Raw genomic sequence first — 19154 nt, forward strand, 5'->3', positions numbered from 1 at the left:
ATCAGGCATACTGATGGGTTGCTGGTAAATAAAACCAATAAGCTACTGCTTTTAATCAGAGATTTAATCAGAGTTTTTAGGGACTAACGTGTTCAAACAGCAAACAGGAGCATTTGCCTCTTGAATGTGAGAGCACAGGGGAGACGTTTGATGCTTGTTGAACTGTCTTTAGTGGAGCAAGTGTCTTATATCCTTCAGGTGTTATTGTTATGATCATTGCTGCCTGGATTGTTTTTTCCCAGCCACAGTGGCAAATATTCACTTCTAAATGCTACTTGTTGTGCACAGTATGGTGCACAATGATTTCTATAACTGAAGACCTGGAAAGATTCCAGGGATCATCTGTTTAAACCTATTTCCTGATTTTATTTCAGTTGTTATTCTAAACTTTTGGGCATAAACACATTTTATTCATTCTATATAGAACTGTTTTATATTTTTGCTAGGTTTACAAAGTGCTTAGCCACACTGGTGAATAAGATGACCCATGAGAGCAAAAACACCTGACAGGCAATGACTTTACTCCAATGCCTATTTTATAACAATTATGTTTACATTTTACGAAAGACAGGGCAGAATAATACTAAAAATGCATTCTGTTGTGATGCTGGTTAATTATGCAGTATGCTATGAAACTGCAATGTCAGCACTACTTTTTTATTATTACGTTCAGTTGCACCTATTTTAACAAATTTGTTTAGCAAAGGAATATAATTTAAAAAAAAAAAAAAGCATTCATGATTAGATGACATTGACATTACATTTTGTGGAGGCTGCATTGTGACTTGCTTATAACTCAAAATTCAGAATTTAGGAATAGTGACTTGCCAGTCTTGGCGTGGGACTCAACTCAGAACTTTATTGCAAAACTTGAGACTTACTCAAGACTTGCGAAACGATGACTTGGTCCCACCTCTGCCTAAATGTAACCACATGGTTTTTACAGTGTCACAACATACACTTGAAAATTGAAATGTAAAGAAATGTGAAGTTTCAACATATCTGACAAATATAACATATCTATGGTTTGCAGAAATGTACAATGCCAATATTCACTCTGGCAACTGGTTTGGATTGTGAAAGTATGGTGCTGGTGATACTGTTTTACTGAGCAACATAAAGAGAGATTATATTTGGGGCACCTGTGATCAAAAATGAGAGGGAGTGAATCTCCTTCTGCTTTTGTGAAAAGGACTGTTTTGTGATGTTCAGCAGAATGTAACTCATTTCACTTTGAATTTAAAATTGCCCCACATGCGGAGCCTTTCCCCAAAGCTATTTATGGTAAGCAACGGGAGCAGTCAACAGTGCGGCAGAAGCAGTTGTTTGAAGAATGTATACAGAATACCACCCGACACATTTTCACACTTAAACACATCTGGCCAATCACTGCCTACAGTAGGCGAGATTGAGTTGAAATTACAAAAGAAATATTGGGATGCATCTGCTCCCTAAAGTGACTATCATAATTTGTGTTGCTACCCAACATAAAGTAGCCTTTGGATGCCTCAAAGTTGAATATTACTCTAATCTGATGAGCTGGAGCTTAAGTGGTCATGCTTATTATGTGATCTGCTCACAGTGTCATTTCAAGCAATATATGGTGACAGTGTTGCATCGCAGGAGAAAATGCTGGTGACACAAAAACACAACCGTGCCAGATAAGACAAAACAGTTTCAGGCCAAGTGTGAGCACCCAGAAAAGAGGCAGAGACAAACTAGTCCATAGTTGGAGAATAATGCTAAAATAAAACCTTCATTTTACACATAGTGTGCACTTGAATTGTCAGCCAGTCATGTGAATTAGCCCAGATTTAAACATTGGTAGTGTTTTCTCTCCATTTATTATGTGGTGTCCACCCACACACCATGTTCTTTTAGTTTAGCTAATTACACATAATCATTTGTTTAGACTCTCTTTCCTTTTCTTTTGTCTTTTTCATTCAGCAAATATCATGCATTGCAATATGCTCTTGACCTTTTGAAACTGAATTGTCCTTGCAAAATTGTTTGTCTTAATTAAAACATGAAAAATAAACTTTTGTTATTTATTTTCAGAAAGACTGGATAAAGAACTCATTATGAAATGAATGTGCAATTATTTTCTTTACAGATTCAAATAAAGTCAAACATGCATAAATAGTTCCTGCTTTACTTAGATGTCATAAAATGTCAGTGTAGCTTAATCTTTTCTTGAGATTTTTCTTGAGTCTGCATGCATGGAGTTAAAAAAGGATGATTCAGACTGTGTATCTCTAAAGACTCGACTCTATTAAGCTTTTAAACAGATCTGGGGCTCAAGAGAGTTCTTTCTCAGGACTAAGACATAGCAGGCAGAGTGAAGGTCACCCCTGTATATCACACCAGTGGCAGAAATGAAGAAAAAAAATCAGAAATAAGCAGAATTAGCAGTCAGTGTAGCCAGCCACAAACACCTCTGAGCTCCCTATCCATTTATCTTAACCCTTACACAAAAACCCTCATTACTGGATTTGAAATATCCTGATGGTTCATTAACAACAGCATTAATAAGTAGTTTGTAGGTCAAGCGTTTGATGCACTTCATCTTCTCAGAGAGGACCTTTGATTTGCTGAGTCACACCCGCATAGTCCCAAGCTTTCACGCTCAATGCAGCTCATATGGATTGGTGCGCTGCCAGAAGAGTGAGCTCGGGACAACGAGCTACACCGTGACCCCTAACCCCAAAGCTCCCTGACCAGAGGCCCCTAATTGGCTGATTTTCCCCCTCAGAGTGCGTTACCAATTCCAATTACAGCTTTTGCATGCTGCTGAGTACAGTGGAAAGCTGCAGACAGATCAGGCAAAGATGAGGGGATCAGACGATGGAGCTAAGACATAAAGATACATGGAGATAGAGAGGAGGACACAGAGTGCATTTACTCAGTAGTAATATTAAGTATGAGAATTTTTTATGCTATACCCACCACTAACCCTAAGCTACATTCCTATATATCCTGGTATCTTATGACAATCCAAACTTGTCAAATACGTATACATCCACTCTGTCAGTGCTTTCAGTGTATGAGTGTGAGGCCAAAGTCCTAAAATAGAGCTGGATGATGTTAGCTGAGAGCGCGGTTGGACAGAACCAATGGTGTTGTTATTATACACCAGTGGATGGGTGGATGCCACCAGGTGTGTCCACATGATTGGTGAACTGATGGAATCACTTGTGAGCAAGGCCAGAAGGAACCGGCCGTGTGTGCATGAAACGCTGAAGGAAGACATCAGGTTGCATGATGCCAGTGATGACATAATTTAAGGAGCATGAGTGCGCTTACAGGGCAGGCGGGAAGGGTGGTGGTTCAGTCCCACAAACATCAGACTGTCATACTAATGTTTGTTTGACCCATCCACCACCCCTGCCTTTTTTCAATTCTTATACTACTTCCTTAATCACTCCCATCAGCGCACTGGTCACATGATCTTAGCTTTCACAATTATGAGGGAATTCTATAAATTACTGGCTCAATACTATGCAGTTTATATTCTTATGTCAGATTTTGGTGCATTATTTGTTGTAGGTACCCAAGAAAAGTGCATGAGAACAGCCTTAACTTAAATATTGCATCATAATTTTCATGTAACACTTCTGCTCTTTAATAAACTGATTTATAAATGGCATAAAAACAACCAACCACATGCTGCATAAGACCCGAGGCATGCATTTATTTGTTAAAAATTGAAATATTAATATATATATATATATATATATATATATATATATATATATATATATATATATATATATATATATATATATATATATATATATATATATATATATATATACATATATATACACACACATACACATATATGATATTTTATATATGATATATAATATATATGATATATAAATATATATATCATTAAGTACTTTATGTCTAATTGATATTTTGCATACAAAACATTGTAGGCTTGTAAATTATGATGGATATATTGGAGGTTAAATGACCCAAAATATAAAGTAGTTACATTAAGCTTTTCACCAGGCTTGGAGCATAGCATTAGCTCAGACAGAGCACTGAAGTCAGACTTGCATTAGCAGATTGGCCTCGGCTGCTTGATTCACCAGCTTCTTGGCTACCAGCTGACTAGTAATGCCCAATCATATTCATGCAGGTGCACACACAGCCATTACATGCTGGCACTTTTAACACTATTAACCTGCAGATACACTCATGCTACTATTTGCAGCCCCCCTTACCATCCTAGCAGCCTCCTAGTTTGCGAAGGGTGTATATTCATTTAGCTGAGATCTTATGCTCATTCATATGTTAATTGATGTGGAATTAGTTCTTGCAGCAGAATCCTTGTTTCTCTTTGCGTTCTGCAAGGAGCTTCCTCAAAGGCTCCATTTACACTCGTCATTTCACATCTGGATAAAATACAGATGCAGCTTATTACACCTTTGATTTCACTCAGCTACATAAATATGTCTCTATTGGCCATTCCAAATTTGATCACAGCTGGTCTGTAATTTTTGAAGCTACAGGTAAATCAGCAAAAGCCCAACTTCAGTCAACCTGATCTCATCACCTCTAGTCATATTTTGACTCTTGGGTGGAAGACTTTTATGTTTGCAGAAGGAGTGAGCAGTATAGTAAGGTAAGATAAGATAAGGTAAGGTAGATTTATTGGTCATTTTTTAAACAAAGTTTAAAAAACGAAATCATCAGATATGTCATGACAGTTAACTCAATAAGAATGGGTAGGTGGTTAAGTTTAGTCAGCAGCACTACTTAGATTTAGGAAAAGATTGTGGCTGACATTAGTCATGTGAATCAACTTGCATAGTTGACTTTAATCATGTGACCAACAACTGACCAACAACTGTGATAAAATAACTCACAGCTGACATTCACACAGAACATGGACACAGGTCTTCTGGGATAAAGTCTTGTGACTGTTGGGCCCACCCACCTCTTTTTCCACCTCAACTCCTGTCCAAAGTAGACTTTCACACTTTTTATCAGGTGCTTTTGGCATCTAATAATAATCAGATAGGTTTACACTGGAATTAGATGTAAATCTGGTGTGTCTCATATGGACACTGAAGAGTGCCCACAGAGTCATTATACTGACCCTGCCTAAGCAGCATATTTTGACGCTCTGGGAGTGACACCTGGCTGCACTGAAGCTGTTTACTAACAAAAATTTGCATGACGAAGAATTAACACTTTAGATAAAGCAATTAACCGTTAGCAATAACAGCTAGCAAACTCAAAACTTACAGAAAATGAACATGTCAGTATGACAGCCTTCTTAGCATTGGCTAAACATCAATAAATGGCCTTGGTCTTGCAGGTAGTGGGGATCCCTTGAGAATTTCCCCCTTTGATAGTTATCACATTTCACAGTTCAAAGGAGGACTCAAATGCAGTCCACCAAGCAGGCAGGTTTGAAACAACAAAAGACAAGCTTTAATGACATAAAGCTGCCTTTTCCCCCCCTTTTTTAAAGACAAAAACAAGCAGGCAACAGAGCTGAGGGAGCAGACTGAAGTGACCAATTGTACCAATGAGTAACATAAAGTCAACACTGGGAATAATCCAGTAATTGAGAGACACAGGGAAGGAATCTAACAAGGAGCACAGCAGACCAATGCAGACAGACTGACAAAGACCGAGGGAGCACAGCGACTAAATACACTCTAAGAGCAGGGGGATAATGAGAGACAGGTGGCAGCAGGGTTGACGGGGGACAGGTGAAACATATCAGGGCGGGGAACACAATCACCAAGGCGGGAAAAACACACAAAGGCAGGAAGTAATCAAACATGGCACACAAGGAGTGAACCTACAAGTTAAAACAGGAAACAGACTAAACGTAATTGAATAGTTATGTTAATATCACATTTCTGGGTTAATTAGTAACCCAGAAATGTGATGAAAATTTGCTAAACAATTTTTTAACATTTAGCTAGAATGTTACTCAGATGGAAAGCCAACATCTAGTTCTTCTTCGATGCATTTCTACAATAGACTAGGTAAAAAATAATAATTTTTTTGGTGTTTTTTTACAATGTAACAATGGAAGAAAGAAAACAGAAAAAAACAATGAAAACAACAACAACAACCAAACAACAAAAAACCGACATTAAACTGTAGGCTGTAAACATGTTTTCTGCTGTAAAAATGGACATTTCATTGGGGACTGACTCGCTTTTGAAGGCAGCCTTAAGTGGCTGAAGTGCAGTTTCTGACACTGGTTTACACTTGGCTATTCTGATATCTGATAGCCCAGCTATCTGATCTGCCATACATGAAGTGATGACATGCATATCAGCTTAAACCAAGGTTTATTTTACTGATATATATATATATATATATATATATATATATATAATTTGTTTTACTTTGAAAGCAAGAATTTTAGGTGCACTGCGGTATATTGTAGTTGTATTTCTATTTTTACTATGGTAAAGGATCTGAATGCCTCTCATCCCACTGTGCGAGGGAGATAGGCAACGCATGAGGGAATGGAATGAAACATAGAAGAAACAGCAGGGTTCAGAATCCATTCAGAGCTGGGCAACATCTGTCCCCCCCAAAAAAATGGCAAAAGAGAGAAATGAAGGACAAAGGTTGGAGAGAAATGGAGAGCAACACAGAAAGACAGAGAGAGACGAGAAGAGTGCAAATGAGAAATCTTAACAGAGAAAAGAGAAGATGGAAGTGGAAATGAATAAGTGCGGGCAGTCAGTGAGTTGTCTGATCAGGAGGACGGGCTCCTATCACACACATGCTGTCAGTGCAGGAAGGAGACAGGCCTGATGGATTTGTATGATAGATGTGTGGACGCATGGAGCCGCGGCCCCAGCTGCTGGGCTTAATGAAATGTGTCCCACTACAAGATAGAGCGCTCTGATTTAAACACATCCTGCCACGCTATTCCTCTTCTCCCTAATACAGCCAGAAAGAGCCGATGCCACCATCAGGCCCCTCTCTATGTTTGTCTTCCTATTTGAAAGTCAGCTTTTTCATTTGGAACCAATCCGCTGTCTCTCGTCTCGCCCCCAGAATGAATCATGCTGCTATTCTGTGCACCTGTAGATCATTGACGAGTCAAACTTGATCTAAAATGTGCTTTGTTGTTTTTTGTTTTAAGACCCAGCCTCATCTTTTGCTCCAGTGCACCTCCAGCATTTTGTCAGGTTAAAAACTATTTATTCTAAATGAGGATTTTAAGCCTGAGTAAATGACCTTGATTTCTTTCAAAAACATGGGAGGAGGGTGATAAACAACTTAACAAGAAATGATTAAAAAGGTTTCAATAAAATACTTTCTTGAGAAAATGTACTAAAAAGATGCTTAAAAATTTTTATTTAAAAAATCTGTGTAAAAATATTCTTTTCTGGATATTTTTTCCCAGTTTTTCATGCCAAATCGCCCATTGTAGTTTTTTCTTTTTTTTTTTTTTAAGTGATAAATCAAGCCAATTTTGTCAGGTTTCGGAGGTTTAAATGCTTGAGAGCTGTCTGAATGACAAGTAATCTGATGTGGATCTAGGTGTTAAAGGGTTAATAAACTGAGAACATAAAATAAAATACTAGACTATATGGGCTTTCGTTTTCTCTTACATAGGTGGAACAAAAAAAAGAGAGAGAAAAAATCTTCTACTTTTATCACTGGCTCTCATTTCTTCTCCCCTGTGGCACCCTTGTTTTTCCCTGTAGCCTCCTCTCCTTCCCTACTCATGTCCCTCTCTGTCACTTCACCCTCATTCCTCCTGCCTCTCTTTCTCTCTGTGTATCTTGTCCCTCGGGGCTCAGTAGTCCTGTTTTTCTGCAGGAGTTCAGGGCATAGGGCCAAGGAGAGTCCTCGTCAGCCAAGTGTTTATAAAGCTTTCTGCCATGTCAACAAGGACAAACTGTTTCTCTCTCTCGCTTCCCAGATCCCAAATTCCAACATCGCCGTCCACCTTTTCACTTGAAGGCCAGTCTGCGTCTCTACAATCAGTGTCCTTCGCCTGCCTCGTCTGTGTGTACATGCCTGTACACGCGTGTGTTTGTGTGGACGGGCTTCGCCGAAAGCCTCGCTTCCTCCCCGGAATAATTGATTTAACAAATTGCCGGCCATGTTTCATTCTGAAGAAGTGACAGGAGCAAAGCGGGGAGACGGAGCCAGGAGATTAATTAGGAAACAAAGTCATCTTTATGGAAATTAAATGCATCCTCTGATGATAGCCTTCCTTTACCATCAGTCTGCCGGGTTTCATCCCTTGTGCATGATAAAGGACTGGGAGGCCTCCAGAACATCACAGAGATGACTGTCAGCGCTGAAGCCCAGTGCCTACACAGAACCCTTTAGCAATGCCAGCTCCAGCTCCCACTTTCATGGGTGATGTGTTTTGGGCTACATCATTAGAAAGCACTGAACCCAGAAGAAACAGCTGCTCCTGAAAACAATGCAGGATCCTCTTCCGGGGGAAAAAATGCATTAAAATTGAAGCCTGCATAAAAAATCAACCTCATATCTCACACAGCCAGTCCCTACATATGTGCATGCCTCTTTCTCTATAGAGCATTTGGTATAACAAGCTCCCAAGAGATAGCGCATCAGCTGCATGGGTGCACATGGTAAAACTAGTATCCATTAAGTTTAGTGCATACTTTCATGTGACACCGTGCCCTTATGATTGTAGGTGTGGGATTAACTCCGCTCAGCGCGCCGCTCTTCAACAACCGGTCCTCCTGCTTGCTAGCAGCTGCACATCTAACCTTGCTTTTTTCTGTGTGCTTGGTTGAGAGAATTCTGAATATGCATAACATACCTGACTGCTCCGGCTGACACCAATGTCATTCTGAGAACAGATTGGATTTAATTAGTCAGAAAAGGGAGACTCAAACATCAACATTACCAACAGAAATCCCAGAGGAGCAATATGTATTAGTCTGTGTGAATTGATCTGCAGGATATCTGCTTTTTCCTGCTCTTTCATTTTTCATGACATGGTTTGATAACAGCAGTCATCCACCTCCTCTCAGATTTCACAATAGATGACTTGAGGTAGGCCATTATCAGAGACAGAAATCAATGGACAATAGGGTAGAATCAGGCTTTCTCGTGCCAATGAGCACAGCATCAAAAATGATACAAAGTCAACAGAAGATTATAGACTCACCGACATTTCATCCTGACACTTAGTTGGTGATGGGTGAACCTATTTATTTCACAGTATTGGTTCTTTTAAGTTGATACATAAAACAGAACACAAATCCTCTCTTCAGTGCATTACCAGTCATGTAGAGGTTTACATTAATTAGGATAAATGAATTATTTTAATCATTGATACAGCATCCCACTTGTATGTGGGCAGGCTATGTAAGCTCAACATTATGTTACAGAAATGATATTGGCCAACGATCTGTTGTCTACATCTTACCTCTGCAGCCCAGTGATGCATTTGTAAGTATTGTAATATTTAGACATCATGAGTTCCCCATCATATTTCTCATCTGATCAGTTTTCTTTGCTCTTCATAATCATTGTGTTGTTTTAAAAGTCTTAGAAATACAACACATATTCTTGGTAGAGTCCATATTGTTTCTACATTTCAACTGAAAGCTCATGAATACCCTGAAGTTGAAGGAACAGCCAACCGAGGAGAAGCTGGATGCCTCTTTGCAACGTATCCTCATACAGTGGCTCAGTTCTTATGCCCTACAAATGTTGGTCCTTAATGTCGTTACATAATTAATGGAAGATGACTGGGGTTTGGGGTTTAGGCAAGTAAAGTTTCTGTGGTTAGGTTTAGGACAAGAAATATGCTAAGAACCTACCCTAACATGACTCGAAATTGACTCTAAGTTCACACAGTTCCAAATACCAGTCTCCTCTGTGAAATTCTCATTTTATGTGACCCGTCCACTGCCCCAACCAAATTTCAAAATCTGTGGGCTATGCACAAAGCACTGGCTCACCATTTGCCCCCTGAAACATTAGCTTTTTTACCTTTTTGCATTTAGGCTTCCAAAGTCATAAAAGTCATCACAAAAGATTTTTTTTTTTTTTTTGCAATGATCCAAAATCCAATGAAAAAATCCAATATGCTCTTTGATGAGGGCACCAGTGCAATGCTGCATTTTTCAGATAAACATCATCTGAGGCATTTTATTGTTGTGCTATGTTACTACATGACGACAAAATGAGTAACAGGAAAAACAGTGCAATTTGGGTAAAATGCTGTTCTAGTTTAAGTTGCTAGCTTTCATTGGGTATTATAAGCAACAGGGGGTGATTATTGCTATAAAATAATATTTTGGGACTAACAGAATGCTAAGTTGCGCATATTATACATAGGCTATTACATTTTGTAATAATAAAAGTAGGCCATGTAAGCCCAAAACATATTACAGAAATGTGAATTGACGATTGATTTGTTTTTATTTTTGGACAAGCAACAGACATCCCCCTTTGAGAGAACAGATCATTTAGTCTTGTTCTTTTAGTAGAGCTGCCAAACTCCTTTAACTCGAGTTCTATTCAATTGTTTCTCATTCATGAATCACAGCAGGCATTGTGAGCAGTGCCGTACAACAGCAACCGAAAAGAGCTGCTCAAAAAGGTTTGTTTGTTTATTTTCAACCATCACTATATTTAGTAATAACTGAAATTATTAGCGGTGATAACGTGAATTGTTAAAGATTCCAGTAATCACCAAAATAAGATTTAAATCACCAACTTCTGGGCTGAAATGCTCCAGACACATTTTACCAGTCAACTAGCAATTTTGCACTGTCGACAAAAATTTTGATTGCTGATGACCTGGTAGAGGTGTTTATTGAAAAAAAAAAAAAAGTAATACTTCCAATTACTACAACTCTACCAATTCCATTTGTCACTCATGAAAAGTTTTAATAATGTTATTTAACCCTGAACTCGTCTGAATGGCTCTCAAAGTAGAGCACAGAAACTGCAGCTGGATTTGGATTTTTTTCCAGTTTCCAAATTGAAAATCAGACATCGGAATTTAGTTTCATTTGAGTTTTTGCTGGAGAAACATTTTAGTAGTGCAATACACATGACATCTCCACCTTGAGGGTGTGAGAGCCTATAGCACTATCAGTGCAAAGTGTCCCTTTATGTGTGTATGTTAATGTTCCCAGGAGCTCATGTGTTCATGCGAAACTGGAGAAACAAAGGGCCAATTAGAATAACCATCATTACGCCCTAATCATCTGGGGTTGCACACCGAGAAATGAAAATTAGGATGGTGCTGACTCTGCCCATCCCCAGGGGTCCCAGAGCATCTCCGCTGCACTGCCTCCCAAGCTGTTTGTGTCTCTCTGTGCCATTTCTGCTCCTGCCTTCTCCTCCCCACCTCCACATGCTCACTCTATCTGTATCTATTTCATTTTTTTCTCCTCTTTTTTATTGTCCCTGGCTACCCATGAGCTTTCGTTGTGGAGGATCTTTCAGGTGCAATTTCTCCCCTGGTAAATAAGTGTTGTGACAGGAGACAGGTTGGAGAAAACGCTCAAGCCCGATGAGTGGAGAGAAACACCTTGGAATTCCTCCTGCAGCAGTGTCCCAAGGCTCATTCTCCTCTGTGGCTGTGTCTGTCTGTGTGAGAGCATGTGTGTGTGTGCAAGTGTGTGTATAATAGTATGTGTGTGCGTCTGTGCAACAGTCAAATAAACAAGTGCAGTGAAATTAATTTAATAGAAATGAATCACTTAGAAATAATTACATGAATCTAATTGACAGCAAATTCATAAAATTATAAAGTGTAAACAGAAAAAAAAACAGGTCATAAGACTAGACTAGACTTTAATTCCTGAGACAATGGACACATGGACAAATCTGTCGAGACAGCATCAAATAATGATGTTTTTGACACTTCTTGGTGTATTATTGATCTTATACAGATTGATTAGTCACAAGCAAAAATAAAGACTATTTCTAATTTTAGGGGGATGTTTAAAAGCTTGTTTGCAATCAATTCAACCTTTAGCTTGCTGTTGTTATGGTGACCAGAAGTTTTGTACTAGTTGTCTGATTTCAACAGTAGACAACACTAATAAGTTAACAGACACTTTCCATCCAGTGACAAATTTTCCCGGGTCATGTTATAATGTTGGATATTGTATAAAAGGACAGAGCTCCCTTTACTTTAAGCACAATTCCCCACATTTACATATACCAAGTAGGTTTTTGGTCTTTTTTTTTTAAACCTTGCAAAAAATAAATTGCTCTATTTTTTTCTTCATACTTCTATGTGCATTCATGATTGTTATTATTATCATCATCATCATCATCATCATCATCATCATTATTATTACTATTTTATTATCATAATTATTATTATTATTATTAACTGATCTATTTTTAAATTTATTTTTATTGTTTATTATTATTATTATTATTATTATTATTAATAATGTTGACACAATGACAGTGTAGTTAATGCATGAATTATATGTCATTGGTGCAATTCAAAATATAACTAAGTAAATGTCACTGCATTTGACTGTGCTATTTTGATATATTGTTAGATTGCAATGAAGCAAATCTTTTTTAATATGACTTTTTAATTATATACTTTTCATGTTTTGTATATAGGCCAGCATGAAACACATTTTCTTCCACTTTAATGATAATTACAAAGAAGCTATAAGTATAATATAATTCAGCTTGTAAAAAAATAAAAAAATTAAAAAATAAATAAATAAATGCATGTATGTCCCAAAAAGTTTATTGCACATAGTTAAAAATGTATGGTGTCTAAAATCGCATAGCCAAGTGTACTTAAGTGTTTATTTGAAATAGCTAATCATTATATTATTATTATTCTGTTAAAGTACAATGTTAGTATGTTTAGAGGCAGAAATCATATCACATATGTGAGTATAATCAAGAAATAAACAGATTTTTGACATTCTTAAACTAATACAATACCTAAAAATGTGATTCAAGCTTTTTATCCTGTGTGTAAAGTAAGTATAACAAAGCGTATTTAAATATGGTGTATCAAGTTAGCACGTCATACTTTCAAATAAACTAAAGATGTATTGTTAGTATAATCTGAATATGCCAAAAACACATATGAAATTTTGTGTTAATTCAAGGCATACTTCAAATGCGTCCATAGTACAGCAGAAAGCATTTTCATATAACAGGACCAAATGCAATTCATATTTTCAAACCTACCCCATATTATAATTTGAATGTAAGTCTATTATGTGAGAATAAATGTGATATAGCATACCCGTTTGTGCCTAATATGTTGCGTACACTATTAACACTTTAAATAGACCATCAATCGAATTTCCTTGAATACTTAAGTCTCTTGAGATCTGCCATCTCAAGAAGAACAATGTGCTCCTTAAGTACCACAGACACATCAGCCATGTCCTCTAAGACAGCACCTCTTGCTCCCATTCAATCACAATGTGTAGAACAACATCCACTCCAGTAGCAGCCTTCGATACAGCCAACGATTTTCCCTTCTTTTCCTGTAGTTCACAAGCCCCAGTTACTGACCTAGATTCTCATCTTACTGCCGTTGCAGGTACTCACTGTTTGGCTGCAGCTGATGAATGATCTAATACAGTCACATCATTTAGTGTGTTGATTAAGAAGTATTACATTTGCTGGGTGTGTCAAAAATGCCCTCCTTCAGCTGTTTGGCCCTTTTTGTTGTTGCTTGGTTAAAAGTTACCAAGATGTATGATTGTGACTTGATCAGAAACGTAAATATTGACAACTACAAGCAAATGTGAGCAAGCAGTATTGAATTAAGATGGACGCTTCCTTACATAGTAATATGCTTTGGGACTGTAGTTCAGTAGAAATAAAATAGTTCCTACATGAAACTGCTCATAACAAGGTCTGTATCTTGAGTAATCAGGTCATGATCTCTGGAAAGAAACATTACTGTTGAGTTTATCAAATGTAGTTTTTTTGGTGCTTTGAGCATTACAAGCTGACAGCCATAGTTCCATTATATTCCATTATATTTGATAGAAGGCAGAAATCTCTATCTCCAACACTCTGCAGCTCCCACAAAACAATTCACGTTTATAAAAAGCAGCACAGGAAAAGAGAGAAAAAAATCTATGTATTTTTGATTTTGGAGTGAACTGTCCCTTAAAGTCAAAAAGTAAACATCTCACCAGGGAGAGTCAAGCATCACAACAACAATGAATTTACCAAACAAGACAGCCAGAAAATAAATAAAAAGAACATTAAATGAAAGACAACTTTTAGTGAATAACAGCCACTCTGATGCACACACTCAAACTTGCAAGCACACCCAGGGAGAGAGATGGAGAGACAGGGGGAGATGGACAGATGCTGAACCAGAAACGAGCTAAATAAGTGATGAAATGGTCTGCTCTCAGAGAAGAGATGAAATGGAAAATGTGTACAGTGGCAGACTCCAGACTAAACACGCTGTGCAAAAACAAAGTCCTGGTCAATACTGTCCTTTTTCGTTTACAGCCAAAAATCACTGGATACTAATGTGGGTTATTGCTTTGTGGGTTCACTTATGAGCACAAAATGAATGCTCTCTGTTCTGCATTTATTAAATACGCAGATACTTAAACACAGGTGTGCACAAATCAAATTTAATTTCAGGTGTTTTAAGTTATCTGATCAGACTGTCTTTAGCTGGTGAATATTTTGACACTCACTCTTGAGTATTTGTCAAGACTAAACCTCTCAGGGCACAGCTTTTAATCAGTGGAGTTGCTTAATTTTATTGTAACAAAAACAAAACAGCTACTTAATGTCAACCTAGTGTCTTAGAAGTGAGATTAATTATTACCAACAAGGTGTATTTTCTTCTTCTTTGCAATATTTTAAAAAATCCCACTTGAATTATATTTTTTACTAATGTTGACAGTAATTACATTCAAATGACTCCCGATCAGACAAAGCACATCTTGAGGTGCACCACCATGCCTTTTTTGTTGAAGCATGTCTGATCAGAGAGATTATTTCTTCACAGATATTTTCTAACCTTCTTTCACTTTGTCACATATCCACAACCATATGTAATATATAAGTCTGACATTCTCTTCTTGGCAGCGGATCCTCAGTGGCTCTCCTAACGGGGGTTTACGGGGTCTGGGCGGTCATGGCCAATTCAAGCAAGCACTGGTTACCAACTGTTCCAATCACAGGGGCTAACACAACAATATACAAACATGTTGCAAGAATAAACAGAAATGGCCCTTCAGAATAAAAGCTTTGTGTCAGAAATTCACTATACTTTTTATTTTCCCAAACTTGACACATTCATGTGTCACTTGCAGTCCTTTTAGAATGGATCACTGTTTTAAAGCAAGCGCATCGTTGGTGGTATCATCTAGACAACCTAACAAGGCTATTTGAATAACAGCTGATTACCAAATGCATGCTTATACAGAAAATCAGTACCACAAACTGTAGTAAATGAACCAAAATATATCAGTATGCAATTCCTCAACTCTATGCTTTTCAACTTGCCTATATACTACTACTTTACAATAAAATAATCTAAATCCTAAAATTCAGTTATGGCGTACGGTTTTGGTGTGCCACAGCACGGTTTTCAGCAGCCCCATCTGGCCAACCCTTTAAAAAAATTCTGGGGGAGCCACTGATCCTCCTCGGCCCTCTAGAATCCACTATCTAATACACTGTGACCGTAGGTGACTGGTTCACTGTGAAATCAATTACCCAATCATGTCAATATAATGCAACAGTGACAGCCTGGTAAAGAAACTAGAGTATTTCAAAGAACTTTCAGTGAAAGCATAAATTTTGAACTCGGCAGTCCCATTACAGTTTTTCTCATCCTCTCTTCTGCTAATGAAAATTCTAGTGGACATATCTGGAAGAGAGAATCTCCTATATTAATTTTATCCTGCTCCCTCTTTATTGGTCCACCCACAGAACCCCAATGAAATAACCCTGTCAGGTCTAATTCTGGTAAGACATTGCTCTCCCAGCACAAAGGACACACACCCATATGTTACCGAGGTGTACCTCACAAACAACCAATCAGGATTTGTCTCAGGAACAAATGCAAAACGTCACAGTGTAAACCAGAATCTATAGAAAACTCAGTAAATTGGGTACAGAGATTGTAAGGGTTACTTAGTGTTGGTGCATTTGTTATTGGTGATCTTGATGTCCTTACTGACTGGGTTAACCCTGGGAAAACCTGGAAAAAAATGGCTTGATTTCTCTCAAAAACATGGGAAGAAGGCAATGAGCAAAGAAAGAAGAAATCACCCAAAACATAGTAATATATTTGTCAGAAGTAAAAGAAAATTAGTAGGGAAATTTTGTTTTAAAAAAAGAAAGTAAAAAAAAAACAAACAAATAAGGTAAACAAGACCTGGGAAAAGTGCTTAAAAATATAATAACTTTGTAGCATAATTCGAAATTATTCAGTTTAATTATGATAATTCTAAATTTATTTTTCTCTAGTTTTTTATTTTTTCCTGGGACAGAAAAAAATAAATCTAATTTCTTGCAATTTCTTATCAAGTTGATGATCGATTTCTTTTCAAGATCAGTATTATTGATTGTATCATCTTGTGTGTTTAGGGAGCCACTGATGACTGTGTGGAAGCTGCTCCTCGCCCTTGGATGATGTTGTGTTGCCGCAGGTGCAGTGCTCTGCTTTGCATACTGCTCTCTCTCTGCATGAGCAGTGTGGAGGTGTGCGGGTGAGGGGTCGGGCTCACTAAAATATCATGGCACGATTAACGTCACACTTACCTGACGACTATAGCTGGTAATATCCTCTCCCTTTTCCTCCTACTAAGCTTTCAGACTGGAATGAGGGCAATCCTCATTATTGTTCAGAAACTGCCACCTCCTTTTGTAAAGCCCAGGGGTGGGTGCAAATCTCCTTTAGGCAGCTCGAGTGTGCAGTTGTGGCAGGACAGACAGGAAGGTAAGTAGTAAGTAAAACTGGGTCAGATTGGTGACTGGAAAAATGTTTGTTAAATACGTTCTCCTTCAGCATTGTTATATCAGTGTAAGATCATAAGGCTTGTTTAAGTGCATAACAGCTGTTTATGATCACTTATTCTCCTTCATGTTACTACTTCATTTTAAAACTGACACATCTGCATTTTTGTTATAACCAACAACTTGTTTTGTACATAAGGACTATTTTATTTATTTCTTTTTTTACATTTCTATATGTTTAAACTGAAAGGGTCGCTCATACCGCAAATCCCATTGAGAATCAATACCAAACTCTGCAGCTCTTTGGAGTTCTTAGCTACTTTTAGCTCATTGTTTTGCTTCAACAGTCTGTATTTACAACAAAGTTGACTCCCAAAGGCTCCCATTAACCTCCTCACATGAAACTGTAGACAGCTGTTTCCTGCAAACAAGCTCAGACAAACAGACAGTACCTGTCCTGCTGCACTGACTGCCCAGCATGAAATGGCAGAAAACATCCGTACCCAAGTCAACCATCTGTGGCAAGAAAAAGAAATATGAGACTCTTTGATGTTTAGTAGACAGAGAATTCCAATTGTGTGTCCATGGTGCTCTACTTCTGCTTGATATGTAAGAAAATGTTGCTTATTAACACATAAATTCAGTGTTACATGATTATTTCTTTTTAATTTTTACTGACTTATATGGTGCCAGGCCTTTGATTTGCACTATATAGAGAACTTTGAGGCAGTTCATTATTCTATGTTGTGGAATGGATTCAGTAGTTTTTTGGTTGTTGTTTTTTTGGCTTTTTTCATGCATTGCTCCTTAATTTGTGTTTATTTGATGTCTTTAGCCTTTTCCTGCAGTTCATTCTTTGCAGGTCTTCTGCACATGTTCAGACCTCTGATTGTGTGAACTGGGAGCTCCCTGGAGGGAGTGGCAATGTTTGCGCAGCAGTCTGGAGCTGGCTGCCCTTGGAGTGCTTTCCCCAGAGTCTTGAGTTTCTGGGGGTTTCAACTTGTGTTTTACGTTGCGTTGCTTATGAACCCTGCAGCTGGCTGCTGTGAGATGGGAGCTTAGAGTTATGAGCACAAAGCACTCAAGCGGTTACTCTGTAGCAACCCAAAGTAACATTGAGTCTGGCAAAAGCTGTTCCCAGCTCTAACACTTCTGCATGGAGCTGAAAGTGTAGCAGCATAAAATATAACCTCTGACTACTTTAACAAAAGTTGATGTAGACACTGTGTAATGGTAAAACCAGTGTTAAAGCTAAAATGCATGTCCGACTTTAGGGGCTGGATCCTGTGTAGGATGTGGCCCTCGATGGACCAAGAGGCCAGGTTAACCTCTGTGCTGCCCTCCTTAACTGGTCAGTCTAGCCTCAGGCTTTTCCAAATTTGCTGTAGGGCACTCTGTGTCAATTCATAAATGTTATTTTTAAGTCTGTGACCTCAAATGGCCTTGATGAATTGCAGTGGGAAATTACAGCAGGCAACTGCCAACCAGTGTAAAACTTTGGAACCCTGTTAAAAATAAACGACAACAATAAGACATTAAATAAATGATATTTGTGTAAAATAAATTAATGAGCCAACAATTTGAGAAATAACTGAATAAAATAGTGAAACACAGCTGACATTTCATCAAGACATAATTTGATTGGATATAAATTTATAATAATAATAATAATAATAATAATAATAATATAAGAATAACAATAATATGATAGCTTATATTTATGAACTGCCTATCAAGGTACCCCAGGCCACTTTCCAGAGTAAGAAAACAACATAAATGAATAAACAAAATAACAGCAATAATTATAAGAGACAAGAGATAAGTGAGCTTGAGGACATAAGACTTGATTAACAAGTGGGGTTTTTAAATTTTTTAATTTTAAATTAAATTTTAAATTTTACTTTTTTTTCCAAAGTGTCACTTTTAATAATAACACTTTTTTTCCCATGGTGTCATGATAGTGATGATAGTAGCAATGTCTCAGCCCCCGTACTTTTCTGCCAATCACATGCCCTCCTCTATGCAAGGAAACTCCTCTATGCAAGGAAACAACTGCTTTCAAATTTAGCCAGTTAGCACCTGTTCACTACATTAATGTTAAAGTTGATCCTAATCAACCATCTAGTGGCTGTTGCTATAACTACACAGTACATAGACATAGTTACTAAACTCCATTAGCTTTTAAGCCTTAGCTTAGCAATGCTGCTCATGAT

This window comes from Plectropomus leopardus, chromosome 20 (assembly GCF_008729295.1).
Source record: "Plectropomus leopardus isolate mb chromosome 20, YSFRI_Pleo_2.0, whole genome shotgun sequence".
NCBI classification, from domain to species: domain Eukaryota; kingdom Metazoa; phylum Chordata; class Actinopteri; order Perciformes; family Serranidae; genus Plectropomus; species Plectropomus leopardus.